The sequence below is a fragment of the Aedes aegypti genome, chromosome 3, assembly GCF_002204515.2.
Source record: "Aedes aegypti strain LVP_AGWG chromosome 3, AaegL5.0 Primary Assembly, whole genome shotgun sequence".
Lineage (NCBI taxonomy): Eukaryota > Metazoa > Arthropoda > Insecta > Diptera > Culicidae > Aedes > Aedes aegypti.
The window spans coordinates 114,671,411-114,683,630 of NC_035109.1; the positions used below are offsets into that span (position 1 = coordinate 114,671,411).

The window sequence follows — 12,220 nt, forward strand, 5'->3', positions numbered from 1 at the left end:
AATTATTATCTCATTCAGAGCTGCTTTATTATTTACTTGATAATAATTCTAAATGCAGATTTATTTCTCCCTGACAATCTATGTTCCCGTTTACGTCATACCTAATATAAAATGTAGTCGGGTTTTTTGTTGGCTACAAGACAAAAGGTCATTATATGCAACCCAGAGCACATGAGATTCCAAAAATTTGAGAATATTGTCGAGATTATATGAATTTTATGGAACGCTACTCTTTAAAACAAAGTCACACAATACCGGACTTTCCTGGACCAACACATCATATGTGTAATTTTAGCACAACCTGAAAAATCGATTTTGTGCTGATTCCTACTTCATTTTTTTAAATTCCATAACAAACAGGGATGCACAGTATTATGGAGCATTTTCATGTGTAATATGGTGTGATTTACAGCTACGGCACTATTCAAGTGTTATCGGCCACTAAAAACTAAAATGTTAAATTACAACATTTTTATATCATAACACTCTAATGAATAAATTCAGATTATTCTATGTTTTTTTTAGCTTCACACTGACATCAAACGCGATCAATTTCGACTTGCCGATAATAGAATAACAAATTAAATAACCTGCAAATTAAATTTCCTGCCCAGTAACTCATATCCGTACTTCCTTGTGGTACTGGCCGGGGTACGAGTAACCTTGGGGAAAATCGTATGCTAACAGGGAAGGAGGGTTTTACTTCTGCGAACCTGGAGCGTTTGTACTCCATATTAGGAGCGGCTCATAACAGCGTATGTTCAAAATTTTCAACACTGTAATAAGAAGTCCGGTGGTGGAGTTCTTATAGCCATCAATGCAGATTTTACTTCTGAAGAAATTGAAACTTTCAAACACAATTTCACACAGCAATTGAATACTCAATCTTCATACACAAAACTTCTCTCCCCAGCGACTGGGAGTACGAAGAAGTACCAGAATACAATAAAGCAAATTACAAAGAAGCCAAACGTAGACTAAGTACAATTATAAGTATTGAAAGAAATGTCGACACCGAAGTAGAAAAATTCCATTCAATTATTAAACAAATAATTTATGAAACTGTGCCAACAAGAAGAAAAAGACGTATACATAATAACAAGTTACCGGTGTGGTTTAGCCCACAACTGAAAAACCTAAAGAACAAGAAACAGAAAGCGCATAAATTATACAAAAAAGAAAATACTGCCATGAACTTACAAAATTATCATGACATATGTAACCAACTCAACTCAGCCATTAACTCCGCACATGAAGGATATAATCGTAAGGTCAAATCCGAAGTCGAATCATGTCCTAAAAACTTTTTTAATTATGTTAACATAAAATTAAAAAGTAGCAATTTCCCTTCGCGAATGCATTTTGACGGAAACGTAGGTGAAAACTCTTCCGATATCTGCAACCTCTTTGCAGATTTTTTCCAAGAAGTGTATACCACCTACTCTGAAGAAGATCGCGACCGCAATTTCTTTTCCTTTTTCCCAGAAATTTTCAATAGTATATCTATTGAAAAACTATCACAACAAGAAATCTTATCGGCACTAAAAAACCTGGACGCAACTAAAGGAGCAGGACCGGATGGCATTGCACCCGTGTTCTTCAAAAATCTCTCAGAAGAACTTACCCTTCCCTTAGAACGCCTTTTCAACATGTCTCTATATAATGGAAAATTCCCAGAAGCTTGGAAATCCTCATATTTGGTGCCTGTTTTCAAATCAAGTATAAAATCTGACATACGGAACTATCGCGAAATTGCCATTATCTCCTGTAGCATTCCCAAACTCTTCGAATCTCTCGTAAACGACAAAATTTTCCAGCAAGTAAAAAAACAAATTACTAGTAGGCAGCATGGCTTTTTTAAAGGCCGCTCAACATCTTCCAATCTGCTAGAATTTGTATCTTTCATTCTCAACGCAATGGACAAAGGCAAGCACGTAGAAGCCCTCTATACTGACTTCAGTAAAGCATTTGACCGAATCCACATACCATTATTAATCTTCAAATTGCAAAAAAATAGGAATGGAACCAGGACTCTTGAGTTGGATCCAGTCATATCTATCACATCGGAAACAAATAGTGCGCTTTCAAAATAAATTATCAGCACCCATTTCTGTAACCTCTGGAGTACCCCAAGGTTCTCATTTAGGCCCTCTTCTTTTTATTATGTATGCAAACGACATTTCCTTTTTACTTAGGAAAATAAAATTTCTTATATATACAGACGACATGAAACTCTTCATGGAAGTAAGTAATTCTAGAGAAGCAGAAGAATTCCAGAATGACATTAACTTATTCTTCACTTGGTGCAAAAAAGTCTACTCCAGCTAAATATCAAAAAATGTAATTCAATAGCATTTAGTCGAAAATATGTAACACCTCCAATTGAAGTATTTTTAGGAAATCAAGTAGTTCAGAAGTGTAAAATTGTAAGGGATTTGGGCGTAATCCTAGACTCTAAACTCACTTTTGTAGAACATTATAATTCCATTACAAACAAAGCAAACAGCATGCTTGGCTTCATTAAGAGGTTCAGCAACAATTTTCAAGACCCATATACTATCAAACTATTGTATATTACATATGTAAGACCAATTCTGGAATACTGTCACCTAGTATGGAACCCGTATCATAGAATCAGTACAGAAGCAATTCCTTTTATACGCCCTTCGGAAATTGAATTGGACTGTACTGCCACTTCCGTCGTATGTAGCACGCTGCATGCTCATCAACTTAGAAACACTCAAGCAACGCCGAGAATTCGCAATGATTCTCTTTATAAACAACATTATTTCGAACCGTGTAGACTCTGCTGCACTTCTTTCTCAACTAAACTTCTACGCACCCTCTCGGCATTTAAGAACAAGAAAATTCAGTGGCGTCTCGTCCTAAGCCGTACTTGGTGCACTGCACAGTCAAAGATTTCAAACTAATAAATTAATAAATTAAATATATATATATATATATATATATATATATATATATATATATATATATATATATATATATATATATATATATATATATATATATATATATACAATACAGGGGATAGGCAAAATGATTGAGATAGGCAAAATTTTGCCCAAATTCAAATGCTTATAACTTTATGAAAAATGAATGAAATTGGATGCATCGGTGCCGTGTTGTTTATGTGACCATGGAAACCAGTGAATTCGGCACCGCTCAAACGTCAAATTAGTGAACTCGTGCAAATATCATACGATGGAGACGCATGGCAGTTTGTCTTGTTTGCTTCGCTGTTTTCGCTTGCTGGTTGAGCAAGACCATGGGGGAAGAATAAAACGGTTTGTTTACTGAGGGCGATGGACCAGTTGAAGGTGAAGAAATCAAACAACATTTTCAAGCACCCAGGTAACCAATAGGCACTTAAATAAGCCGCGCAGTAGACTGCTTACAGCATTTGCTCTGCTTGCTGCCCTATGAAAGCAAGTTCATAGCTTAGCAGCAATGCTCCAGCACAAGCATTGCTGTTTAACATCTATCGGTTCTTAATAAGCATTTGAACTGCACAGGCTATTTTCGAGTAATAGCAAACAAAATACTTTCCAATAGTCACACGAATGCAACGAAAGAGCAGTACGGGTTGTGTGTTACATGTTTGACTCCACTTTTTATCTCTTTCTCACCCACGTCCCGGTTCTGACATTTCATGGAGACGATTTAAAGTAGAAGAGGGATAGTTAAAAACAACCTAATTTCCACGGTAGAAAGGAACATCCGCAAAGCTACCATTCTCTGTTTATCGGAGCGCTAGTTTCACAGATCTTTCTGACATGTGGGATAAAACAAATGTATCAACCCATCTTGATCTGCTTCCATAAATTTTAATTATCTTAGGGCAAGTGTACCATTAGTGGTGCACCTAAGGGAAAACTGCTAAAACATGGTGATAAAACCATGAAATATATGATTTTAATGTATCAATCGATAGATCTCAAATCCTCCTATCACTCAAATGTATAAAAATCACGATGCATTTAAAATTTCACTGCAAAAAGCCTTGCACCAATAATAGGAACACTGTTCCTTTAGTGGAGGTATGTTTTAAGAATGGTTCCTTTAGTGGCGCAAACCATTGATTTCTTATGGGACCCTCCACTATGGGTACTGATGCACCACTATAGGTGCAAAGGAGCAAAAAAATTAAGCAAAATAATTGTTTTAAATTGTTTTTCGGTTAAAAATCATGGATATTATTCGATTACTCGCATCATTTTCACATCTTACATCATAGAAAAATATCACCTAATCATTTATTAGTGCGAAACATGCTAAAACACACTACCTCCACTATTGGAGCTACCTCCACTAAGGGAGCGTTTGCCCTAGCGCGTTCCTACATTAGATTACTTTTCACAGGGCCATCCATAATGAGTTCGCAATTGAATGTTCCTACGGACAAAACATACCTTATGTAGGGCATAAATCAATGCTTGACAATACATCAACTGCAGCATACCCTGCAGCGTCGTCGATATCTTCACTAATAATCTCCAGGTTATCAGTTCGGGCCGCAAAATGTAAAAAACGAACAAAATAAATCAACAGCAACGAGAAAAGTATCCACAATTAGGACAAAGCCGGGAGAGACGAGTGAGGGTGAGAAATTTTTGTTTTTTTTTTTTCCTACAAGCAAACGTTACGGTTTTTGACAGTAAAATGCAACGTTTCTGAAGGTGCAGCATTGGAACAGCACGATATTTCGCCAAACCCTGCTATGAAGTAGCACTACTAGCAGCTATATGCTCAATCAGCATTAAATGCTTTGCTGTGCTGGCGCATATAATGCTGATTAAATGCTTTTTAAAATGCTTATTGGTTACTTGGGCAACTACACATTATGAATGTTGGCAAAATGATTGAGATAGGCAAATTTTTTCCCAAATTCAAATGCTTATAACTTTATGAAAAATGGATGAAATTGGATGCATCTGGAAGCAGTCGACGGCAAATTTGGTCCAGTTTTAGGAACTTCCTTGACCATGCATATTGGCCACTGGACACCGGAGATGTTCCGGATTTTCTGAGGTCATGTCCAAATGTCATTTTTTCTGTCGCTGCAATATTATATCTTGTGGTTCTGAAAATGCTCGCCATTTTCCAAGTCACATGGATCTTACTGTTTATGGTAGAATGTGATTCTAAACAGATGAACGGACATGTTCCGAATTGGCCACATCCCCGGGGCACCTGGAATCTACTATAAAGTGGTCATGGCAGCCGGTGGTGCTGGAAATGCTTCGGAAAGCATAACCTTTGAAAATCATGAAGTTTGATGACCATATTGATATGGTTCCGGATATGTTCCTAATTGACCACTTCCCCCAGGGCACCTGGAACCTTCTATAGAGTGGTCTGTGCATCTAATGGTTCTGAATACGCTGCAGGAAACATCATTTTTAAGGTTGATGTCCACTTGGATATAGCTCCGGATAATATTTACATGATTGGAAATACAAACATGACTGACCATGCTTTCCGGAACCAGTTTTACGGAAATGGTCATATTTCTGAAGATTTCCAACCAATCTTAATGCGTCCGGTGGCATTCAACTTCCTATTAGTTCTTCTTCTTCTTTCTGGCGTTACATCCCCACTGGGACAGAGCCTGCTTCTCAGCTTAGTGTTCTTATGAGCACTTCCACAGTTATTAACTGAGAGCTTACTATGCCATTGACCATTTTTGCATGCGTATATCGTGTGGCAGGTACGATGATACTTTATGCCCTGAGAATTCGAGAAAATTTCCAACCCGAAAAGATCCTCGACCGGTGGGATTCGAACCCACGACCCTCAGCTTGGTCTTGCTGAATAACTGCGCGTTTACCGCTACGGCTATCTGGGCCTATATATATATATATATATATATATATATATATATATATATATATATATATATATATATATATATATATATATATATATATATATATACAGGGTGTTTGGTTCCATGTTTTTAATAATTGGAGGGTAGATAGGTCTCCATGAGATATGAAAAAGTGCCCATGGAACATAGGGTCGCAAATCACTGCTAAGTGAGTTATTCACGATTTTAAGATTTTCAACTTGTTCATCTTTGGAACCACATATCTAATTAACTATGCGTCATACATTTAATTTCAGCGCATGAATCGAAAGCTTATGATCTAATCTATCTTAGTTTCTTGGACGTAATTTTTGTAGAAAATGATTCAAAGGCTCAAATTACGGAAAGTTTGCAAAAAGTGACGGATAAATCAGCATTTTTCGACGTATTTTTATGAATTTTATTAAAATTATCGTAAGTAATGTTAAAAAAATTCTTCCACAAAATATGCATTAACTTGTTAGCTACCAAAGTGTCTTTGAGAGCAAAAGTGTATCTCTTGTAGATTCGTCACAATATCATGTTGAAAGTTGTGCTTCAAAGAGCAAAAAAATCAAAATAAATATCGGCTGATAACTCTATTCGTTCGTCCGTTCGTGTGTTGATGCCTCCGCGTGTGGATGAAGTGCTCGGGAACGACAGATGTCGGTCGTGCCGAAGCGAAGGGGAAATGAAATCGCTTCGCAACATGCGCCATTTTTTTCTTCTCTTCGCAGCATTTGGTTTGCAAACAGACGCATAAATAGATTTAGTGCGGTCGCCGCACGACCACCCCAGTAGCGAAAGTGTGTTCATAAAGACTGATCCTTTTAAATTCCTCGCACTAGTAGCTGAGCTACGGTGCAGAGCAGATAGGGGGTGCGCTTGCGCGTGTAGCGAGGACTCAATTTATGCATTTCCCGCCTATGACGTGGAACTTTTGATGCATTTTGAAGGGTTTTAGGTCGTCTATTAATTACATAGAGGTGGACAAGTGAGAGTAGAATTTATGACGTGCCATTCACGCCGTTGTAAAAGTACAACACTACCAAGTAAACCTCACCCGTGATACACAGCACGAGCGAGGTGAATTCTTAGGTTCAATAAAGTAATTTAGGTATCGCACTAATGCTCAGCGTGAACTGTTGGAGCAGCAGGATGAAATATCTCACAAAATTAGTGACCGTCTTAGTGACAGCTTGGTTTTCTGTATAAGGTTGCTTACAAATTATGTTCAATAGACCTACATGTAATATTTCATAGAATTTTCAGTATCGTATCCAGAAAATTTCTCAGGGGAGACGAACGACGCAAAAAAGTGGATATTTTTACAAAAATTGGGATGGCTTAAGACGGTTCAACCACATCATTTTGTTTTTCTTTTATCCAGCAAAATAATAGAATAACTGCATAAAATTAGGAATTTCTTTTGAAATTGAGACTTTGGCAGTTTAATAGGTTCTATGTGCAGTCACAACAATTAAAAGTCACAATTTGTAGATCAGTACTTTTCTTAAAAAAAAGTCTGAAGCCTTGCAATGTTTGTAATATGAAATCAAATATTTTGAAGAAAAAAATCAAATAATTCATCAAATTCCAACATTTTTAATTCATTATTGAAACAATTTATGATAGATTGAACGAAAACGACACAATTTTATCAAGCAGGTTGATGAGGTTCTTGTACAAGAATAATAAAATATAAATAAACCTTTTGTTATGCTCTAAATCAAATAGTAATCAGATCAGTACCCAAATATTTGTAGTTCAAAATTTCATTTTTTTTCTCTCTCTTTCTCTCTCTGTTGAGTTACTGAGTTCTTTTTTATTAAATTTGAATTAAAAACCAAGAGAAGTGTTAATTTTGAACAATAACATTTGAAATATTTGCAGTTTGCTCTAATAGATGGAAAATTAGAAATCAAATTGAATATAATTTAACAATTAAATGTATTGAAATGAACTTTAAACAGTCACAGTCACAATTAGAAATTGAAGCTCTTTCCAAACTTTAGTCAAGTTTTAATCATCAAGTTAACTGTAACTCTAGCGATGGCAAAATCATTTGAAATTTGACTCATGGAACATATTCAAGGCATAAATGTGTATGATTTTACACGAATTAAATTTAAAAAAATACCTGCTGGAAACCCACCAAAACCCGGAAATATGAGAATATGTCATTTTTCAAACAAAACTAGTTTCATGTTATTTAAAGCTCCCACAGCAATTTACGGATGCTAATGGTTGTCACTATGGCAAGCCTGTAAAATTTCGTGAAGGGAAATATCCTTCATCATTTTAGTAACAGAACCTCCGAAATGTCAAGAAGGCGAAAGTGTAAACACGACACGTAGCAAAACATTTTTTGGGATGAACAATATTTCATTAATAGTATCAAGAACTTTGGTGATCACTAAAGCCTCTCACTAATTTGAATTTAAAATCGAAATGTTTAATTTTAAAATTAAAATTCAATTCACATTTTCAAAACTGAATAAGCCAAACATGCTTTTAAGAGCGTTTTTCGTATTTCAAGTGGTTTCACACCAAAAACTTACTCCAAAATCCACTGAGGTGGAGAGGGAGGGAGGGTTAACCCTCAAACACACCCCCTCCCACTGATCACTTGTTTCTGTTTTGTAGACAATATGATCTTAATTTTCTTTCTGGCGCTATGTCCGTTATGTTGAATGGTATAGTACTAGATTCGGGTTTTCTTTTATTTATAGGTATTCCACTAAACAGCTCGAAGATTTAATACACAATATTCTTAATTTTTCTCATGATCTCAATTAAATGCTTTTCACACAAAACAAAAGCATGATTACTGCATTCACATGAAAATATTAATTTAGAAAATATTCAAGATCTATCCTGCAATTTCCAAGTTGTTCCAATAATTTCTCCACAAATTCCTTCAGGAATTCTTTCAGTTAATGTTCTCAGGAGTTTCCCAGGGATACCTTCAGACTGAGACCACTTGAGGAATCCTTTGTCGGCCAATACCAGGCTGGTTTTTGGGAGGGCCGATCCGACAACGAATCAGATATTACCAGATACATCTTGCAAATGAACTTAGATAAATTCTTGGAGTATAACTAGCAGACTCACCATCTGTTTGGATTGGAGACGAGGTGTCAATGTCGTGTGTGAATTTAGATGGAAGTAAGGAGACGCACTTTGGAATTCATTGTTCAACATTGCACTCCAGGGTGACATTGGGAGACCAGCGAGCAAAGAAATGACACTATCATGACACGGTCACATCTTCTTCTTCTTCTTCTTGACATTACGTCCTCACTGGGACAGAGCCTGATTCTCAGCTTAGTGTTCTTATGAGCACTACCACAGTAGTTAACTGAGAGCTTTCTTTGCCAAAGTTATCATTTTCGCATTCGTATATCGGGTAGCAGGTACGATGATACTTTATGCGCAGAGAAGTCAAGGAAATTTCCATTACGAAAAGATGCTGGACCAACCGGGAATCGAACCGAGACACCTTCAGCATGACTTTACTTTGCAGCTGCGGACTCTAATCACTCGGCTAAGGAAGGCCTACGGTCACATATGGTCCTTGGTCTTGTGGACGATATCGGCCTCATTTAAATCGATCGCAGGTCAGTGGAGGAGGTTTTCGAGGCTCTGAAGAATCTGAATATCTCCAAGAATTCGTTGAGGAATACCTTCAGGTAGAGGAATATCTTTCAGGATTCGTCCATAAATTACTGCTTAGATTCCGCTAGCAATAGCTTCTAAGATTCCTCCTGAAATTTGACCATGGATTCCTCCTGATAAACTTCAGGATATTTTTATCAATTTTTCCGTCATTTGTATAGGAGCTGTCTAGTAACATCCTGTAACTCCTCCGGAGATTCCTGCAGAAATTCCTCCAGAAATACTTTCATTTTTTCCTCCAGGAATATCTCCAATGATTTGTTAGGAATACCGTCAGGGTTTTCTCTAGCAATCAATAACATATCCATTGATTTTTTTCAAGAGTACCACTAGGTTTTTCTCTAGGAATACCTCCAAGGATTCCGTCAGTTATAAACCCATGAATCCCTACTGGAATACGTTCAAAGATTTCTTCAGAAATATCCTACCTCCATGAATATCTCAAAAGATTGCTCCAAGTAAACTATGGAGATTTCCTTCAGGGAGTCTTTCTGGAATTCTGTTTAAACTTTTCTTCGGTGACTCCTGCAGGCATTCCTCTAAAGAGTTCCTCCAAGAATTCCTTTAGGGTTTCATCCAACGATTTCCTTAGGAATCTCTCCAAGGATTCCATCCGGAGCTTTTCCATTGGTTTCTTCAGGAATTCTTCCAGAGTTTCTCCCTGTTTTTAAGAATAACGATTTGGATTTTCTCTTGGAACTTCAAAGAATCCTTCTTAGAATAATTTCAGGATATTTTTCATGATCTTTTCAAGAATTCTTATGGAGATTTCTATAGTGACCCCTTCAGGAATCAATCCATTCTTAAAAACAGGGAGAAACTCTGGAAGAATTCCTGGAGAAACCAATGAAGAAGCTCCGGACGGAATCATCGGAGAGATTCCTATGGAAATTGTTGGATGAAATCCTAAAGGAATTCTTGGAGGAACTTCTTAGAGCAGTGTTTCTCAAACTTTATTAACTTTCGCCCCCTTTAGGCTAATATTTTTTGGAATCGCCACTTTAATTTATGAAACACATATGTATGCCAAAAAATGTCTTCGATTTGCATATCCCTTAATATTGTCGGTTATCGGACAATGATTAAAAACGATTAACTGAACAGTATTTCATACAGTCGACTCTCCACATCTCGATATCTCACCCTATGTCGATGAATTCTTCGGTCCTTTTATTCTGCATATAATTATCATCTCCATGTGTCGATATCTTCGTCGATCGATGTACTGCTCATAACTGCATATTTGTCAAAATCGACATTTTTGGTTGGTTGGTTTGACTTTATTAACGAGATTTTTAGCCCTGGGCTAGTTCATCTCGGGACCAACGGCTTTACTTCCCTTCCGAAGGAAGTCGTCACTATAACATTTTTGAAAATTTCGAGTTTGTACCGGGGAGAGTTATCAAATGACAAATACTTTCGATCAACTTACCGAAATCTATGAGATTGTTCTAGAAAAAAAAAATGCATAGTTGTTTTGTCACATTGGCAATTGTAACCGCATAACAGTCACATTGAGATTATACATGAGTACATACATAATGTAGTAGCAACAAAATTTCTATCAGAATTGTTTTTTGACTACTCTTCCTATATGCAACATGAGTTGTACAAAATTTCAGCCTCAAATAAGCAATTATGGATTCATAGTGATTTTTTTGAAATTTTAGTTTCCTTCAATACTGCAATGAAATGCAAACTAGGTATATCATTTACTAAATGCCTACTTTTGTCGAATGTTACAAATATGCAGATATGGATAGTTTAGCCTTGTAGTTTTTTCATTCCTGATTTTCTTTCCGTACGTCGCTATGCCCATTATCAAAGGATACTAGTTCAAATTTTCGTGATTCAAAACAATATAGGTGCATAAGATGACGTCTGCTTGTTTATTATTTTGCTTATTTTCCTTCGTATTTCCACGCAATCAACGCATGCTTCGTAAACTGTTTAAGGTTAACGTCAACGAATTAACGAAACAACGTTAATCGTTGATTAACGTTAACAACTCTGTTTTGTACGCATATTTATCGATCTACAGCAAATTGTTAACGATTTTCTTCGAATACTTCGATAGGTAATCTCAGAATAACATATTATGAAAACAATATGTGAAAAATAGAATCCATTTCATTACAGCAGTGTTGCCAATTTTGATGATTGTCAATGTACTTTGAATGGTCTTCTAAGAATGAAGCAATTGTGTTTCTATTGTGCTTTAAATGTGACATTGGGACTTAATAAGTAACTCTGTGAAGGCGTAAGTTATTTTTCATATTGATGCTATATTAGCACTTCCGTCAGGGCGTACTTTTATCCAAAAAAATCTAATCATATCAGTTCCTTTCAAATTTAAAATATTTTTCTCTAAAAAATATAGGGGAAAAATGATTTTATGATATCTGTAAAATTGTTGCTCCAAAAATAATTCGATTTTCACCATCAGGCTTCTGATTGATGATGTTTTCTAAGAACAAGCCTTTTATGAAAATAAAAAATATAAATTGTTGAATTTTTCAGCCAATTTGAGCAATCATTGGTTTTGATAACCTCCAAAAATCGACCGTTCTAATCGTTGTTCTATATTCGTGTGAAATTTAATTATTTTGGAGATTTTTTATTATCCCAACATTGTAAAATACTAGTCGAACGATGTACAGAAACCCGATTGAAATT

General features: G+C 36.2%; 1 protein-coding gene across 1 annotated transcript in view; it reads left to right on the forward strand.

Moving 5' to 3' along the window:
• The window catches only part of LOC5567059 (ras-like protein family member 10B), a 127,493-nt gene that overhangs the window by 89,068 nt on the left and 26,205 nt on the right, over positions 1-12,220 (forward strand). The window lies entirely within an intron of this gene.